Genomic DNA, 13,505 nt, shown 5'->3' with positions numbered 1-13,505 from the left:
ACATTCCCGTCTGGTAGCATAAGTAAAGACATGAAGGGAGGTGGAAAAGAAAGACATGAATCAGCAATCACAGAAGATAGGGCAAAAGAGACTGGAGAGGTCACCTAATGCATCACTGCCTCAAGGTAAGATCAACAATACCTATGTCAGTCTTGACAGATGTTTGTTTAATTCTTTTTAAATGCCTGCAGTAATAGAGATTTCCTAACTTCCTCGGTGTATTATTTCAGTTGGTAACTATCCTGACAATCCAGAAGTTTTCCTCAACTCTTTACCTGATTTTTTTTTTTTTCCCCTCTACAGTTTAGCTTCCCCGTATTCTCTTAGTAAGTCTCAAGAACTCACTCCATTAACATCACAGATACCTTTCGCCTTTTTTTGAAGACTGCTGCCGTGTATTTCTTGGTGCAACTGCTCTCTTCCTTGACAGGCTTTCTCATTCCTTTTCCACTCAGAGTTAAAACAGAGGCTCTAAAAAACAAGAATTCTAAAAAGCAAGATTTCTTCCTCCTTTCGGAGATAAAGAAAGTTTAGGTTTAACCCTCATCTTAATGCAGAGCCTGAATGAAGCCCCAAGAGATCTTGCAAAAGTACATTCTCGCCTTTACGTTAAGAGATTACCTCTGATTGGGTACTGGTTGCAGTATCGATTAATCCTGAAAATTTGAGAGCTCAAACATCTTTGGAGCCCAATTTTGAGAACTGTACAGTAGCATCGAAGGAGCATATCCTAGCTTTTCTTCCTCAGTGGTATCCTGTGGAGCCAGAGCATGATTGCTGGGCTTCATCCTGGAAAAAAAAAAAAACAAAAAACTTCAATTACTGCAGTGTTCTTGTCTTTTAAATAGCTGCGAATATGTGTTTCCTTTGCTGCCCTTTTTGCTTTTGGCTTGGCTGGTTGAAAACCAGTTGTCCCACAAGAAAGCTTGTTTCAGTGGGAGCCAGGAATTGGTTACAGCTCATAGACAGATAGATAGACAGACGGACAAATAGATAATATTTACATAGGTATATTAAATTACCTATGAGGTTTAGCTGCAGATACTTATCAGGGAATTTTTTTATACTGAACCGCAGAAAATTGCAGCCAAAGATGACAGAGTAGAACATTACACTTGCCTTAACTAACTCAGTTGCTAGAAACCTAGATTTGGCTTCAGCAAGCTGCAGATTACAAGTTACGCTGATGTAAGTCTATGTTCGTTAGTCTAAGCTGAAAGCCAGTGTTTATTGGCACAACTATTTTTCTATCACCTAAACAAACAGCTTTCGGAGTCTTCAGGCATTTTATTGAGGTACGGTGGGTCACTGAAGAAATAGATTACCCAGCTAATGTCGGAAAGATGTTTTTCTGCTTAATCGCGGAATGGTAAGGGTTGGAAGGGACCTCTGGAGATCATCTCGTCCAACCCTAATATCTGTGATATTAATATCTGTGAAATTCTAGGCAAAAAAAAAAAAATCCATACTAAATTATTTACAATAAAGGCAGGGACAAAGTATGCTACTTTCCCTTTGCTGTCCTCTTCTGTCTTTGTAAATCTGAAATATGTTATCTTGTTACAGCTTGTTTTTTATCAAAACACCTGGAATTTCTGAAGCCTTGATTTGAGTTGCCATTAATGAAGCAAACGTACATTGTGTATTGCAACTTGCATCACCGTGCAGCAAGCCGAACTGTCATGTTTCCTATCGATCTGTTTGTGTTTCACATGTTCTGTTTCCTAAACTGACCTTATCTGGACATTTTAGCACTGTTTAGTTTATACAGTGTTATTCAATAAAATGCCCGATATCTAAGGAAACAAGAATCATCTTGTGATTCCTCATCACGATGCCGGTGGTTAGTTTATCACCTGCGTCTCCTGCAAGAAGGGAATTCGGTGCCCAAGTTTGCCCCTTCAAACCATCCAGACTAGAGGATTGGTGACTTGGGCTGGGAAGTTCCTACCAAACTGTAGTGTGGTATGTGTAAGGAAGAGGGCCTCTGGCCAGGACCCCTATCACATGGTGTACTTCCTTGACCAAAATTAGAAGTTTTTGAGATGCAGTTGGTTGGCCAATGAGAAATACCCAGTCCAACTCTCACAGTCTGTAGCCCATTTGCGGTAGTAAAATTCTAGGTATGAGTCAAAGTTGAACTTTGTCGTGATAGTGGAGGATCAGGAATTCATGACTAAGATAATACGTCTTGAAAATGTCAAAAAGCAGATGGAGAAAATCCCGTCATCTTGCTGTATATTTTTCAGCTGTTCTTAATTTAAGCCTATCCCAACCTATAAATTTATTCCAGTCCATATACTTGAATGGAGCATGGTGGGGACTGTGGGCGATTACTTTTCCTGAGTTGGTGATAGGACACTTGTAGTAGAAGAAAGAGGTCTTTTCAGGTCAGTATGGCCCCAGATTCCTAATTTCTCAGACTTCTAAAGGCCTTTGCTAATTTTGAACACCAGGAGCCTGAGCAAGTGTCGTTTTTCCAGTTGAGATTTTTGCAGGACAGATTTTCATCTTCTTGCTCAGCAAATGGTGCTCTTCCCATCCCTGCAAGCTTCCTAACTATCCTTCTTATATATAGTGCTCTGTCCCCTATGTGTTAATGATGATCTAGCAACAGCAGGCAAGTTCTAAGTGGAAGTAATAGTGTGTGAAAAAGCCTGGAAGAGAGACCTGGAAAGTTCTGCTTCTTGCTGAATATTATTTAATGTAGGAAGAATGAGGTAATGAAGTGCTTTGAACGAAGTAATGAACCCCTTTGTCAGTCAGTCTGTCTGTCTATCCACTGATCCATCCATCTAACTATTTGTCTATTTATTTATTTGTACGTCACTCAGGGAAAATATACAAAAAGGGTGTAGTTAAAAAGCTGAGATTTGGAGACTTTGGAAGGATGTGTCTTGTATCTGCTTTTTTCCTTTTATAGAAAAAGATGAAAGATCTTTTATTTAAAACTCTGTCATTCTTATGAAGGACTGTAGGATTTAAATACACATTTTGCTTCCAACTATCATCGTTTCCTTTATTTTTTACTGAAAAAAAATTTGTGTAGGTTTGTATATTGACATGCCAAGTCAAATCACGCCACTTTCCTGGCCTCGCTACATTTCCTCTTCAGTTCTACTTTGAAAATTTAAATATTCGGCTGTGCATGTTATCATGTGAAAATATTAACCGTTAAAAATGACTGTGGGACTAGACTTTGCCAAAGGTGGAAATAATCATGCTACGAGCGGCACGGAGCTGACAAGGTACAGATAATAAAGGTAATAAATTCCACTTAAAAAAAAAAAGAGCATTCTGTAAGGTAAAATATTTCTGCAAACACTGCAAATGAACTATAGCAAGTTTCACAGGCAAATGAAAGCACTTTGAGATAATTTCACCCAAAGTACTGCAATAGGTTACCAATTATCTTTCGTTTACAAGGCTACTTTATGATGGGGAAAGTCCTATCTAATCACGCGAAGGTCCCAGATACTCTGCAGTCCGCTTTGACGTATTTACTACCAAGAGATGCCAAACATTTCCAGAATACAAATCTCTTACTTACAGGATACCAGCCCCCGTAATACTTCCTAAACAATCCATAAATAATTCTCATGTGAAAAGTTATGGGCAAAACCGACCCTGATAGAAATTTCAGCTGCACAAAGTCTGTCGCGAGAAGACTCCGGTGGCTTTCGAAGGCGAATGTTTTATAAGGCTTGTTTTCCATGAAAGATAGGGAAGGTTGTGGTCAGGGTGAGGATGGTGTAGGACGACCAGGAAGAGGGCAACTAGCAGTGATTCTCACCATTTCGGCTCCTGAGGAATTCACTAACCGCTAGATGACCCCTGCGTGCACGGGAATACACCAGAAGAAATCTCAGCTACCCCATCCTCAGACGTTCTCATGGGACACGATAGATCTTCACGGAGACAGGAGCAATTTCCACGTCATTGTGTTGGTTCCAAATTTTTTCCCCTGCATTAGCAGATTTTCATTTAAGGCATAAATAAGGCTTCTCTACCCTATTTTCTAGAATGGCTGTTTTTATTGGGTATTTAAGACTTTATTTACACAACTGCCTTGCTGACCTGTAACTCAGCCCTAGACCTGGAGCACAGTTGAATTGATTTTCAGCTAATTGCCTCTCTTTAATTTGTAGTGTTTCATTTTAAAAATGTCAAAATGTTTTCTCGTTCTTCTTACAACTTTTTAATGCAGTGAATTTATACAAAAAGTAACAATTCTTTATCCTTAAAAGTTACTAAACTTTAGCTTCAGGATCGATAAACCAAAAAAACCCCACATTTTCAGTTTCTTTGGAATTAGCCTCTTGTCATCCCCAACAAAAACCTTGATACTTTAATAATTTTTCACCCTAGAAAACACACCTACAGTTTCTCTTTCAAATGTCATGTTATTTCGGGACATAGCCTCTCTTGAATCAGAATATTCACTAGTATATGATATACTCTTTAAGAAAAGAAAAAGAGTTCAGATAATTTTCATTGAAGGGTGATAATATTTTTAACCAAAAAAAAAATATTTATAACTTACTTATGAAGGGTAAGTATCCAAAATACCCGATGATATATACTCCGAATATATCAATACATTGCTTTTCTCCTGTTATAGGTTAGGACATCTTTGGTGAATTCACATACCATGGGCTGCGGGGATTCTTCTGAATTCAGAAAACTTTCATTTGAAGGTATGATTCCCAATCCTTCATTTCTTCTGGCTTTTCACCTGATGTTCCTGAAATAACCGGTTTAAAAATTTCTTTGTAATTTTTTTTCATCAGGAAAAATATTCTCCTATTAGTACAGCACATGTTTCTGATTTTTGCCTTTTTAATATTTTTTTTGAACAAAACAATGTTAATTCCAATTCTTAAAAAATAGGCAAAAATGTATATTTATTTGGTGATACCAGTCTTTCTGTTGCTGTTTTTATTTTCCCACTGCCATCCTACTTATTTCCACTTAATTTTAGTCAAGCACATAACACAGAACAGAGGGGAGAAGAAATATTTTTGGCTGAAGACATTGGAGTAAATCACAGCTCTTCTGAGAAAATGTCATGAACATCTATGTAGAACAGACAGGACTTAGATTTTACGAGAAAGAGATAGAGGGAAAAGTGCAAGGACTCAATTTATCTACATCTGAATGATAAAGAACTGACTGAACCCTTCTGGTATTGAAATCTATGTTTTTAGAGAGAGTATTTTTAATTTTTTAAGATAGTATTTTGGCCACTACACCATTTATATTTCATAAGGTCAGAAGGAACCGTTGCAGTGATATAGGTTGCCCTGTGCAGTACAGACTAGAGGGCTCCTTAAATTAATTCCCACACAAAAAAAGAGAGTATAACTTTTAGAAACATAACTTACTTTAATTTGAATACGTGTTGATGGAGAACCCACAGCTCTGGTAAGGTGTTTACAAGAGTTTGTTCCTTTGACTCGCAAAAAATGCACGCATTTTTACCTTATTGACCTAAGGCTGCCTTGAACTTTGTGATCACTGCTTCTTGTCTTACCTTTCCTGACTGCTGAATCATCTATAATGAATATCCTATTACTGTCGTAAATACCTGTAGACTGGTTGAGTCACACCTTAAATTTCTCTTTGATAAACTCCTAGATTTATGCAGAAGGCATTTCCCATTGTTTCATTTTTCATGGGTCTTCCCGTATTTTTCTACCAAGGTAGTTATTTCTCTCTGTTTATATCTCCTCTGTAACTTTTCTAAATTAAAAATAAGACAATAAATTATAGCTGTGTAGGTAGACATACAGAGAATTCAGGATACAAGCAATTTTATGAGCATGGCATCCACTGTACCATAAAAGCAGTGTTTGCCGTAGTAGTTTCCTAATGATTTACGTCTGAATGTTTATGAAGCATTTTGAAATTGAGAAGTTCAGCGTGCTAACTTGTATAGCATATGCTTCAGGAACTGGGAAATAAAGATTCGCTCCTTAGTCACTTATCTCGGATCTACATTGGCTTCTCTTATTGCCTTTTGATGTGGGATAGAGGGTTTGGGTTTGGGTTTTTTCCCCCCATATGGTGGGAATGAGAATATATCGCGTCCGTTTAGTTTAGGTGCCTGGAATACATTTGCTTGTAGATCATTCCCATTCAAACCTCCCTTGCCGCTTGGACAGACGGCTAAATTTTTGAGGAAAGAGTTCCATTTTTCCTTATCAGCACTGGGAAAGGACATCCTGGTTTTTTCCCCGAGGGCAGAGAATGAGGACTGTGAGACCTCCACCCCGGGTACAGTGCTCTGCGAAGGGGAGGGCACCGAGTCTTTTCGTGAGCTGAAAGGAAGTCTGTGAAAACTGAGGGACAAAACAGCTGAGACGCTATCGCCATCCCAGATACCTCACTAAGCTGGATAATTTGTCTATCACAAGACAAGTCCGACTTAGGGAGGGGATTAGTGTAGCTAATGCTGTAGACGCTACTCGCTGAAACATCTTCTATGTAATCACTGTATTGTTTTTTCCCCTCTCCGTAGCAAGGTGCCGGAGAGGTCCGGCTCTCTCTGTGCTGTCCTCACAGAGCCTCCCCATGGTCTGGGTCACACCGGATCCAAAAGTAACTGGACTTATCGGGGAAAAAAACCACACGTACAAAAGCAAACAACATCCCCTCTCCATAGTTTTCACTTTTCAGTGAAAGAGAGTGGTGCAAATAGTGGTGAGTGCTGCATTGATTTCATACCAATTTCTTCAATGATTTCCTTGGGAAAGGAGATTTATTTCACCGTGGCATCGTACCTGAAAGCCATTTGCCTACTTGATTCATCTGTCTAGCCTACACATGGGTCAGTGCTGTGGCTGAAAAGCTTTCCTTCCTTCTCAGTGTTCAAGAAAGAGTCCTACTCTTTATTTCGGAGGCTTTTGCCTTGTTATACACAGGGTAACTCTGGCACGTTATTCTCTTTATCTGGTTTCCAGCAATGTGTCCATCACTGTAGTAGCTCAAAAGCTCCTTTTCCACTGCACCAGGGGGAAAACTTGTAGGTGTAAGAAAATAGATGTGTACGTCTGTACATATGCTGCTGATGTTCAGCATTTGTGCTTTTCAAAAACACCTTGAGTTAATAGTATGCTGTGCATAACCGCTCATTCTTATTCTGTATGAGTGAGTCTTTGTTCCCTGAATTTGCCATGGGCATTCTGGTGTTTCAACTTTATCTCTGACATATCACTAAGATCGTGTTCTTTCGCTGGCAGGTTTGAAAAAAAAAAATAACAAAAAAAACAACAGCCCACAAACCAAAAGCAGAAAAACCCCTAACATATGTAAACCCCTCATCCACTTTAACGTAAGCATGTGAATTACATTTTTGTTGTTCATTAAGAGTTTTGCCAGTTCCGGATCTGTAACATTTTAGTAGGTTAAATATTGTTTGTTCATTTAATTGTGCTATGTAAACTACTGCATACTCTTAACTTTTAAACTAAAGAAAAAATAGCAAGTATGTTGATTTTACACTGGGTCCTGGATGCTACCTAATGTTCATAGTTTTCTTCTTAGATTTCTCTTGCATTCTTTTGGATCTCTTTGAAGTGAGTGGAATGGTTTTAATGTTGACCCAAACTGAATTGGTTACAGGAGATAAGAAAAACATTTTAATATAAATAGTGCATAGACAGAGATGATAAAGACAATTTCAGGCATATAGAAAAGGCAGACAAGGAAACTGAAATCAAGCAATTTCTGCTTGGGTCTGGTAGATGACTGATTTCACACGCTTTTCAGCATAGGAATGTGAATGTTCATGAAAACTTGATCAAGAGCCATATCCGAAAGAGCATTTGCATATCTGAAATAGAGTGTACAAAGATTTTAAAGGCCTACATCCAAGATTGTCATCCAGAACTTCCTTTGTTCAGACATACTTAAGCCTGAAAGCACCGCTGAACTTCAGCGCTCCTTTGTGGGGGGAAAACAAGTTCGCTGTGAGCAGCCGACGACCCAGTCACAGTCACCGTCGGGACGGGCGTCATGCACCTCCTGCTGCTGCCAGCGGGGTTAAAGTCACGTCACTCCCAGGAGTACGTCTGTGCTTGCTATTTCTCACACAGAAAGGCTCATAATTACCTGCACGGTAAAAAAAATCATTACATAAATGAGGCAGTTTGCGTATTGCTTACTGTCATGATGAACTGCAGAAAATGGTAAGGAAGACCGAAAATGTATTATTTTTTTTTATATTAGAGTTGATACTTGTGTTGACACTTTGAGAGGCTGCGTTCAGCAATTATTGGTGAAGTGGAGCAAATGGAAGCAGGGCAGACTCCAGAAGCGACGGGGTTTGAGTAAAATCAGTTCAAACTAAGTGCTCTGTTGTCTAAGGAAGCGGTGGAGCGGATAGGATGTGCTCAATAAAACATTTGGTACTGAGTGTAAGATGTACAGATTTAAAGTACTAGTGGATTCAAATTAGATTTGAACAAGCTGCTATTACGAGGACAAGTGTGTAAAGCAATCCATAAACTTCCCAGTGTCTGCTTATGTAGGCTAAAAGTCAGTTTTCAGACTGTTTTCATTGGTGGTTTGGATGAGGACTGGGCGAGATGATAGAGTTGAGATTTGTAACCGATCGTGGTTTTATGTTAACATCAAGCCACGGTGGATTTATTTTTCTGGAATTTTTCTAGCTGTTTCTAGACTTCTGATCTTAGAGAAGTCCGTAAACCGTGTGCGTCCAAAGCTGTAATTCATTTGGCTTTAGCCTGTGCTGGGCCATCCCCTGGCAGTAGACAACCCTCGGTCCCGGGGACCCAAAGCTTTCCAATGTCGCTTTCCCTGCAGAAAGCGGACTTTAGTCGCTGGTTTTCCACTTGGGATCTCCAAGTCATCCTGGATGCTGTGTTTATCTGCAGCAGGTGAAGGAAGAATGCCGTTGGACAGGTCAACACGATTACGAGTTGGTTCCCACGTTTCCAGTTGTAGAAATGTCCCTCCTGCCGGGAGGTCTTGCCCAAACTCTTCGCTTTGGGGGGTTCTCCTGCAGTTACCGGTCACATACAGGGGACTGTGAAGGGAGACCTTAACCATGGGAATCCACAGCGGTCTTGCAGATTTGTTTCGCTTGGATTTAAAACTTGTTCCTTTGCCCTGTAGGCAGCTCTAGGCACAGCCTGTCCAGGGGTGATCATTTATCCTCTAAAGCAGCAAATCTCCAACAATTACTCTTCACTCTGTCCCAGTATAAGCAAGAGATAAAGTCACTTATGCATTTAAAAAGAGGCCACTTTTTTTTTTTTTTCTTTTTTCCTCCATGTAATTTTTTTCTCATCAGCCAGGGAAGGTACCGTTTGGGCCCAGAAGAATATTTAGTATGTGGGCAAGACTGCCACTGGTTTTAATATTCTTGTTTCTCAAAATGGAGAATTAAAATGAGGAAAAGCAGACATGAAAACATTAACATTTCTATCGGAGCCGTGTATATCTAACGCAGCAATACATACTGGAGTTAGATGAGGCCTTGTCTGCCATCTCACAACTCCTGACAGCATTGCATATTTGGTTTTCAGTGGAAATTCTGAAAACTTGTGAAATCTGGTATTTGTGCATTTTTTGCCTCTGCTGCTCAGTCATTATTGTCTCATCTCTCAGAAAACGTATCATCCAATTTTAGAAGCAGACTTCATATCCATTGTTCGGAAGAAGGATAGACAGTTTTGATTGCATTTTGTGTTATAAACAGCAAACTCACTATAGAAATGGCTGGACTTATTGCACTCAGAACCCCTCTACGCTGAGGGCACTGTTTGCCTGAAAAGGCTTCTGTACGTAATGTGAAAGTTTCTACAATTGAGAACTGCACAGTAGTAGTAGTTAGGGCTTTATTACTTAGTTCTAATTTGTATTGATGGCCTAAAAAAAGTAGCATGCTTTGCAGTTCTATGAAAGAAAAGATTATAAATGGAGATTAATTATAATTTTGCTAGCTCAGTACTTGTAAAACTAAAGCAATTTATATTCTTTCTCTTAATGATCTCCATTCCTGATTGCAGTAATGTAATCTAATTGTGATTATGATAGTATCTGAATCATGTGGGCCTCTATGTGATTGGAACTACTCTTTGCATTAAAAAGTAATTTTGGAGTAATGATGAAAAGTTACTGTGGAAAATTGGCAAGTAATATATTTTACTCTGTATCTTAAGTTTCTGCTTTCATTTTTGATTATATCTTATAGCAAGGATAAGTATGATACTATATCAAGGATTTATTACATCAAAGACTTATCAATGATAACTATGAGTATCAAGGATAAGCATGATATTATTGGAATAACACAGATATGGTTGAGGCAAGAAATTGAGGTTTTGCGATACTAGGCTGGGGTTTGTGGAGAGAAAGGGTAGACGGAGGAGGAGCCGTATCAGTATTCCTGGGAGATGAGTGTCTTCAGAAAGAAATGCTGCAAGTATTTTGGCTGACATGGCAATGTCGATTCTGATAAAAGTTAAGCACAACAAAGGTAGTCAGGTGGTTTTCTGAATGATTCTTTGAACTTGTAGGTCTTTGCTTACAGATGAGAGAGGCCTTCAAGAAGGCCAGAACTTTGATAAAGATGGCTTTTAATTAGTCCATTATTGACTGCAATAAGGTAAAACTAGGGAGGGAATTCTCACGTCTCTAAAGCTAACCTAGGATTGCTTCTGGTTTCTTGTGTGCTTTATTGAATTGTCTTTCAGAAACTATTTGAATTAATTCAAGGATTTGAGCCAAGGGTAATAAAGGGTGTTGAACTGGAGAGGTATGAAAGATCCAGTGATCTCGACATCATTTGATTTAAAATATTTGTTGAGGAGTAAAAAGCAATGCAAGCCTTATGGCAGGCTGACTTTGAGGGAATGCAGAGTGTGCTAAGGAATTTTTATCAGGATTTTATTATAATGTATGGTAAATCTACTGAAGAAAATTGGAATATATTTCAGAAACAGTTGGAGGACATTTGAAATTCATCCTGGTTTAAGTCTAAAGAAGGATAAAGGTAACAATGCCCAATGTGGCTAAGCAGGGTTGTATAGTAAAGAGTAAGATAAGCAATAAGCACAAGGTGTTGAAAAAAAAAATACACAAAATCTGGTAAGGTGGAGCAGTTGAAAGGCTATATAAAATAAGCAGAAGAAAACCGAAAGGCTAATTAGAAAAGCAAAAAGGAAATACCGAACGCTAACTGCAGAAAAAATATTTGAGATGGTAATAATATCCTGTGCATATATTCCAGAAAATTGAAAGGAAAACTAGATCCACGAATCACGATGGTGTGGACAAAGACATAGCGGATTTGTTTAGCAGGTTTTATTTTTGCGTGTGAATACACAGAGGCAGATGGATGGATGGATGGGCAGATGGAGAGCTGTGGAACAAAGGAGGAGTGTTTTGCTTTATGTTGCAACATGTGCATCCTCACCTGAAGAACTGACGAACCTGACAGATATCACAATATTCATTTCGTAATCATTTAATGTGACCGAATGGGCAATATGGGATGCAAAAAAATCAACTCGATTTCAAAGAGTCAATCAAACTTTAAAGGAAACCTGACCTATTGGTAGCAATCGTTATGGCCAACACGCCCAAAAGCTGACCGGGAAGCCCGTAACTCCGAAGGGAAAGAGTGAGCAGAAGGTGTGTGCAGCAAGTGCGGGTATATCTCAAGTATCTGAGGCAACTTAGTTAATCTCGTAAGTGGTTAAGCCTTGTTTTTTTTGCTCCTGGGACTATATTTGGGCTGGGGCTGTGTCACCACCCGTGCCCTTTCCAACCCAAAGCTCATAGAGGCAAAGCACCGAGAGGCATGGCTCCAGCAGAGCCTCCTGGCACAGGGTGGGCTGCGGTTCCCTTCCCTGCAGCACAGCACGCAGTTTAAAAAAAAAAAAAAAAAAAAAAATATATATTACTTACGAAAAGCTGCAAATCTTTGTTGTCCCTTCTTGCTTCCAGAGGGGGTTCCAACACTCCCCTCGTGAGTTAAAAAGGGCTCAGTTCTCTCATGATTTTTGTTTCCTATTTGTAATTTCTCCTCGCTGCTGTTTGCCTCTGCTAACGGTTTGCATAGCAAAGTTTGGGCTAACCTACAGCTTTAGCTTGGCTGGCAATAATAAATGCACACAAGAATTGTTTTCTTCAGAATTCTATTTCTTTTCAGAAGTGTTTTTTTTTTTTTTTTTTCTAATAGCCAGTATTATTGTGAATTCCCCCATGATGCAGTGATTTTTGCTCCCCCTGCTGTCACTACTGCAGCAAATTAACCAATCCTTTTGCCCACCGCGACCGTGTATTGATAATGTTGATGCAGAGGATATTTTTGTTAAAAACAAACACTTGCAGCAAAGGGAGCCATGCGGTATTTAAAAAAAGCCGACCCAGGGAATATTCCGTATTTTAGACCCCAACGGCAGTATGTGCTGAGTGAAAAGTCGACAAAAATTGATCAAGTGGAAGGATTATTTGCGCTTCTAAAAGACTACTCCGAACAAGAGAGAGTTACCAAAAAAATAAATAAGGGGTTATATTACTAACCCACTTTGTGTCTGAGGACGCTGAAATGCATGCCTCGGAATAGCTCGGAGTTACTGCACTGAAATTATTGCTTTAGATCGAGCCCCTTTCAGAGGTGTTTCCATAACAAGCGTTTCTTTGCTTTCCAGTGATCTAATCTGCTGACAGCTCTTGCCTTCAAAATTAATTTTCTTTACCTGGTTGAGGTTCTGAAATGCCCACCGAGGTGCCCGCAAGGCTGCGTGATGGTGCCGGGGTGGGAGGCGCAGCCACTGCCTCTGCCTGACTTTGGGCAACCAGATTTTCAGGAGTTGAAGCCTCCCCCTGCAAAGGGGTTTTCGTTTATCCCAATTAGCCATCCTGCTTTTAGATGCCTTTTGCTGCACCTGTGTATGTCAGTGGCTATTAAGAGAATGGAATACCTATCTAAATTATACTCCCCTCTCTTTTTTTCATGCCAACAGCTGAAAATCTTTCCTTTATTCTCTTTGCATCATAATTTTCCCCGCCTGTGACTATCTGTCCGCTGATTTTTGAGGGTTTACGGGGCCATTGTAATGAATTATTTGCAGAGCGCAGTGGAAACGCTCCTTGGGTGCAGAGCATCACCGGGGCAGGCGGGGGACAATGTCCTCTTGTCCCGAGCGGAGGTGAAGCATCACCGCTCGCACGGGGGCCCCCCAGCCAAGTTGGACATCGCTGTTTTATTTAACATCTCTGCTTCTTAAAAAAAAAAAAGAAAAAGGGAAGAAATCAGGCTCAGAGGAAGGCTGGCAGGAAGGTTTCTCCCGCGGAGGGCCAGTTTCTCAGCAACGCCGCCTTCCCGAGGCGTCGGGAGTTGGGGGCCCCTCGCCCCCGCGAAGGAAGCTCCTCGGGTCCCTGTTAGACATTGAGGGCTTTGTGAGGGGCTGCGGGGCCGGCCGGCTGTCAGCCCGCTCCCTTAAGGGAACTTGACAGATCTTTAAAAAAAA

Source organism: Larus michahellis, chromosome 7 (assembly GCF_964199755.1).
Source record: "Larus michahellis chromosome 7, bLarMic1.1, whole genome shotgun sequence".
Lineage (NCBI taxonomy): Eukaryota > Metazoa > Chordata > Aves > Charadriiformes > Laridae > Larus > Larus michahellis.
Note: the sequence above shows the minus strand (reverse complement) of the source record.